At 42.3% G+C, this 6,000-nt stretch overlaps 1 long non-coding RNA gene across 1 annotated transcript in view; it reads left to right on the top strand.

Annotated features, from left to right (window-relative positions):
* Positions 1-6,000, top strand: part of LOC148421659 (uncharacterized) — a 46,836-nt gene that overhangs the window by 27,981 nt on the left and 12,855 nt on the right. Inside the window, exons 3-5 of the long non-coding RNA XR_015866146.1 lie at positions 4,098-4,219; positions 4,294-4,381; positions 4,467-4,553. This is a non-coding gene — a long non-coding RNA (uncharacterized LOC148421659). The remainder of the gene's footprint in view (positions 1-4,097; positions 4,220-4,293; positions 4,382-4,466; positions 4,554-6,000) is intronic.

Raw genomic sequence — 6,000 nt, 5'->3', positions numbered from 1 at the left:
GATATCCTGCCATGCAATCGCTCGGCTTCCACCTGCTTTGGCTTTTCTCGCTTTCTTTCTCGCGGTCCTCGCGAGGATTTGCTGACCTACTTGTCGGCGTTATCGAGGCTTCTTCTTTTTTAACCATCTGCTGTAAACGCACACAACGTGGACTTTTAACTCCTCGCACCTTTAGAAAAGAATCCGCCGTTTCGACGCCGCGCCCTCGCCGAATGTTCCGGTCCAATATGGCGCAAGGGAAGAGGGATTACGGTCTGGGTCCCGCGTGGCATCCGTGTTCGATTGCCCCCCCCCCCCAATCACTTAATTAGTTTAGTCACAGCTTGTAAAATTCCGTTCGGCGTGGAGGAAATGAAAAGTTCTGGGATTTTAGTGGAATAACGCTCAGTCTTGGTAAAAGTGTTATCTGGCCACTAGGTGGCGGCACACATTTGGTTTGAAACCGACTCGACAGGAAATACTACAGTGGACCCCCGCCTTACCAAATTAATCCGTTCCGGAGTCGGGCTCGTTATATGGCGGGCAATGGAAACCTATGCTAATTAGCTAATGCGTGCAAAACCCTAGGTAAAAACCTCAACATCTTAAAAATTGCTAACAAAATAGTAAAGTGAGTGCCACTCATTTCTAATATACATGTATACAATTATATAACATAATAAATCAAACAAATATAAAGGAAAAAGTACATTTTATTTACCTTTGAATGACGTCGAGCTACTTACGGCCATGTTGCCTAGCGAGGGTAGCCTAGCCTAGCCTAGCCTTCTTCGGATTTCTTGATTATCTCCAGCTTCGTTTCCATCTTCTTATTTCTCCCTCTAGCGTCGCTAGCAATCTTGGGAGCCGTTTCTAACCAACTTAAGTTTGAATTTAGCATAAAATGCACACCAAAAAAATTGATATTGTAAGCACTCACGAGACCAAGTCTTTAGCAAATCGGCATCTTAGTGACACCGACCAATAGCGGACCAGCATCTTAGTGACGCGTCGCAGCGCAGGCAGCTTGACGCAAACAGAAAGTAAGACCTAAAACGCCTGAAGGGGGAGGCAAAACAACATAAACACAGCCAACCCCACAGGTCATGAGTGTTGTTGATGCCGTAAAGCGGGAAAAATGCCGTAAAGCGCCGACGAAAAACGTAATATTGCACTTGGTAACGTAAGCTAGAGACGCCGCAAGCCGGGGCTCCACTGTGCTATAATTATTCTCGGGCCGGGAGAAAAAGCCGACCAAGTGTGGTAAGTCCACTTTAAAAATAGGTCAACTGAAAACAATCGCCGAGAAACTATGTTTGCGCCTCTGTTTTCCACGCGATCATTTGTTATTTATCACGTCGAAGCGTTTTCTCACCAAGCGATAAACAAGCAGCAAAGAAAAGAAGCACAAGGAGGATAATAGTCCCAAAGGCAAGGAAGGCGCTTCTGGACTTGCGCGAGGAAAAGTGGGCCAGGGACACCTGGAGGAGGGAAGCCATCCAGACCAATTCCAGACGGCGAAGAAAAGATTTCACGTAACATTTGCCTCTTTGTTGAAAGGAGACTTTGTCCGGCTTGGACGCTCGGATCGGAGCACGCGGGCCGACAGCGCCCGTGACTCGCAATTACGCTGAAAAGTCGCTAAAGGGGGGCGGCCCAAGGCAGCGAAGGTCGCAGGGAAGTCAGAGAGATTCATTTAAAAAAAAACAAGCCGATTCGACATCCGCTTTGTTCGCACTAACGACGTTCGGGATAGGCCAGGCGAAAATTTGTTGACGATGAACTCAATGACACAAAAAGAGGCGTTGACGTTCAAATGAGGCTCATGGAAAAGTCAACGTTTTCATCTGATATTTATGGAAGCAAATTATTCATCGTTAAAGGCGGCGTTATATTTGTTGGTAATGTCAGGCGTTCTTTATTTGTCCTGTGTCTTTGAAGATTACTGGTTTTGTTGATATTTCTTTGATGTTTATGAAAACGCCAAGAGAAAGTTAGTCAAAGACACTGAATTGCTGTTGGAGAGTATCCAAAACAAACTGGATTAATTGATGACAACTGATTGACGTGTCTTTGATGAGTACAAAAAATTGTATATCTTTGATGTTTCATTCTATGTGCATGTTTCACTTGTTGCTATTAAATCAAAACAAGTTCTTGACTTTTGTGTCAATCACTGAATAAATTATTTACACGCATTAGGTTCGTGGAGAAGGGACGTGTCTTTGATTATTACAAAACGTGCGTTTTTTTTTTTCTTTTAACAAAACAAATTCTGGCCTTTTGCGTTAAATAAAATGCATATTAGCATCTCCAAATAAATTGTTTACACTGATTAGGTTCACGGAAAACGAAGGTGTCTTTGATATGTCAGGTCTGTTTCGTTTAAAGCTAAAATTCAAGACATTTCCTGCACTGCCATACATTTTATGAACGGGCACTTGACAGTCACTCAAGGTATCGCACATTAGCTCGTAATTAACTTATCACCCTCGGAAAACGAGCCGGAGAAAAAGGGAATAAGGAAAGAAATGAAACGGGGGTCGGGCCAAGTGGTCCCCGGGTTCCGCCGGCTTCCCTCGGCGCGCTAACGAGTGCGTAATTAGAGTCGCCGTATAAATGCCAGGCTGGCCTCGGGGATCGCTAACTGCGGCGTGAACTATGGTTAAATGGAGCGCGACGCTTCGCCGCCGACTCGTGTTCAGCCGACGTTTTTATGACGGGGGCTTGGACCAGAGCCGCTCCGTGTCGTAGATGTCGACGCTCATTTTGTGTTCGAGCCCGCGGACAGGAGTGCTCAAGTTTTACAGCCTCTTACGGAACAAACGTACACATTAAGGGGAAAATCCCTCAACTGGTAATCAGCCAATCGCAGGGCTGTTTACATGAAAGCAGAGGAGGTTTAAAGTCTTGAATGAAACTAGCAAAAAAACATCAAAGACCACTTTGCGTTTTTACCGAACCTAACTTGCACGTTTTGTTGTCTGCGTTGGGATAAAATGTTTTTTCTACCCTACATAAATGATTTCACTCCGCCCCTTTCACTCATTTTTATGAACATCAAAGACACTTCAGATTGCCTCTTCTTGTCAATAAGCTTCTCTTAAAAGTCAAACACGACGACAACTTACATCAATTTACATCATCACAAAGACAAAAACGAAGACAAATGACAGTTGAACATCGTCTTTGAAACTTTTAAAAAAAATCAAAGACCCCTCAGTGTTTTTACTGAACTTAACTTGCCATATTTTGTTGTCTGTTACAACGCCGTCTACAATAAGCCAAAGTGTTTTTGCTATGGTCTGTCTTCGTAAATGACGAGGACACTGTAAGACATAGCCATTAACTGGTCTCTACCGCCACCTACTGTCTTGGGGTGAAACACAAATCAACAAAGAATTTTCCGTTTGCTGCCATAGTTTGACCGTTACTCAACGCAACGTCGCAAAAATTGCAGGAAAATCAATGTCATAAATCCTGGTAAAGTGCATGTCAAAAATGGTCATTATAATGGTTTTCTATGGACCAAAATTTGGACAATAATTATTTTTGTACACAACATCTCGCAGGTCCAGCCGCAATCACATAGAAATTTTACGTTTTATTCATCTGCTGGGGGTTTTCCCCCATTGACCGTCTTATGATATCATAAAAAAATCAAATGAATTTCCATAATTTGTAACATAATGCCACAAGGGTTAAGATTTAAGCCCAAAATGAGCGTAGAAAACTATTGGAAAAAAAACGGTAGTGGCCGGCATCTCATCTCGTCGGCTGCCAGTCGCCATTCCAAAGTGGACACGCGGGAAGGAAATGGTGATCCATCATGTTGTTGCCCCCCCCCCCCCCCCCCCCCCGCCCGCCGTCCTCCTAAATCCAAACCCCGGGAGAGCGGCAAACACCTGTCTCCGCTCTCCTCAAGCCGCCCGCCTCGGAAATGACACCAGCGGAACGCCTGGATGCCAAACCAAGTGCTATCGAAGGAGACGCCTTCATCTCTTGGACTGTCTTGTTGCACTGTATTCAGATATTCATTTTGATGCTAATCGGACGCGTCTTTGACATTCGCTTCATTGGTGACGTTGGGTTCATTTTTTTATTTGGTTTCTTTTTAGATGGCTACAGTAAGCACCAATTAACATAATGTCTGTTTGACATTCATCAAAACGTCGCTGATTGAAGTGTCTTTGATGGGGACTGGAAAGTGCGCATTGGTTTCGTTCATCTAAACGTACAGGTACGTTTTCTTACTTGAAAGTGTCTTTGATGTTTACAAGAATAACAAAGAATCACACTTTTGGTTTGTTTTAGACCTGTCATTGAAAACGTGTCGCTGAATGAAGTGTCTTTGATGGGGACTGGAAAGTGCGCATTGGTTTTTATTCATCTAAATTTACAGGTACGTTTTCTTACACTAAGTGGACTTGAAAGTGTCTTTGATGTTTACAAGAATAACAAAGAATCACACTTTTGGTTTGTTTTAGACCTGTCATTGAAAACGTGTCGTTGAATGAAGTGTCTTTGATGGGGACCTGAAAGTGCGCATTGGTTTCGTTCATCTAAACTTACAGGTACGTTTTCTTACTTGAAAGTGTCTTTGATGTTTACAAGAATAACAAAGAATCACACTTTTGGTTTGTTTTCGACCTGTCATTGAAAACGTGTCGTTGACAACGTCAAAAATGTTCAGCGAAGAAACGTCTGTCAGTCAGTGACAAAAATGTGTTCTGACTTTATGTCTTTGATGTTCATATATATGTTTTTATTCATTAGACATCTATGATCAAAACTTCACTACAATAAGTGAGGTGTCTTTTATACTTTCAGAAAATTGCAGGTTTGTTCGGTAGTCTAAACTTTCAGCTACTTAAAAGTGTCTTAGATGTTTACAAAGAATCTTTTAAACTTACAGCTACTTAAAAGTGTCTTAGATGTTTACAAAGAATCACACTTTAGGTTCGATAGGGACCCGTCTTGGAAGATGTGCCATTGGTAATGACAACATGTCAATCGCATGTTCAGAGAAGAGGCGTCTATTGGTAAAAATATCATAAATAATTGTGTCTTTGATGTAATAAAAATATTTGGTTCATTGAAGATCGCACACAATCTTGACGTTCACCAAACGTATCCCTAGGATATGTGAAGTGTATGTGTTGTTTTTGATTAAATCACACCTCGAGTTCATTGAAGACGTGTCTTTGATATTGATGATTATTTTGAAGGACAAAAAATATCAAATAACATGAATAAAAGTAACAACATTGTGAGGGAACTAACATTAAAATCGATTTTGTGTGCCAATCAGGTGTCTTTATCCAGACATGTCACTATGTCTCCGTCTTAGACCGTGTCCACGTTTGAATATTAATTGAGAGACACACGCCGCGTCCGTTTGTCATGGTGGCGGTTATGCGCATATCCCACTTTGGATGCCTGATTGACTTCTTTTCAGTTTTACGGCTGGTGGACGCTCGGAGAGACATGCAAAAGACTAATTGAGTGGTTGATTTAATCTAAGCTATTATTTCGGTTGTTGTTTTTAATCTCCTCTGGCGCTAATGAAGATATTTGTGGATGCAATTAATCAGTGGCTGGTTATATTATCCACTTCAGAATAATAAAATGTTTCCTGGAATTCATTCAAAAATGGTCATTTAAAATGTGGAGGGAGGGGGGGGGGGGGGGGGGGGGGGGGTGGGGGGGAGAGAGAGAGAGAGAGCACACTTTGAAAGCACATTAGCTATAGCATCACATAGGAAGCAATTCGCATGACCCCAAACTAAACCCAAGTAAATGTATATGCTTAAAATAATCCAAAATAAATTGCTCCCCTGGACTTGTAAATAATGCCTAGATCACGAGAAATGTAAAGTTGGTGCTTGGTGCTGCGCTATCATGCTAGCTTACAAAATGTAGTCCTACAGGTTTAGCCAGTCAAAGTTGACTTTTACAGAGCGGAGTGAAGATGAGAAATGATCTGGCGGCCCGGATGATATCTCAGCCCTTTATCATGTG

This window comes from Hippichthys cyanospilos, chromosome 7, assembly GCF_059441005.1.
Source record: "Hippichthys cyanospilos isolate Australia breed blue-spotted pipefish chromosome 7, RoL_Hcya_1.0, whole genome shotgun sequence".
Lineage (NCBI taxonomy): Eukaryota > Metazoa > Chordata > Actinopteri > Syngnathiformes > Syngnathidae > Hippichthys > Hippichthys cyanospilos.
Note: the sequence above shows the minus strand (reverse complement) of the source record. Positions and strands in the feature narration are given on the sequence as shown.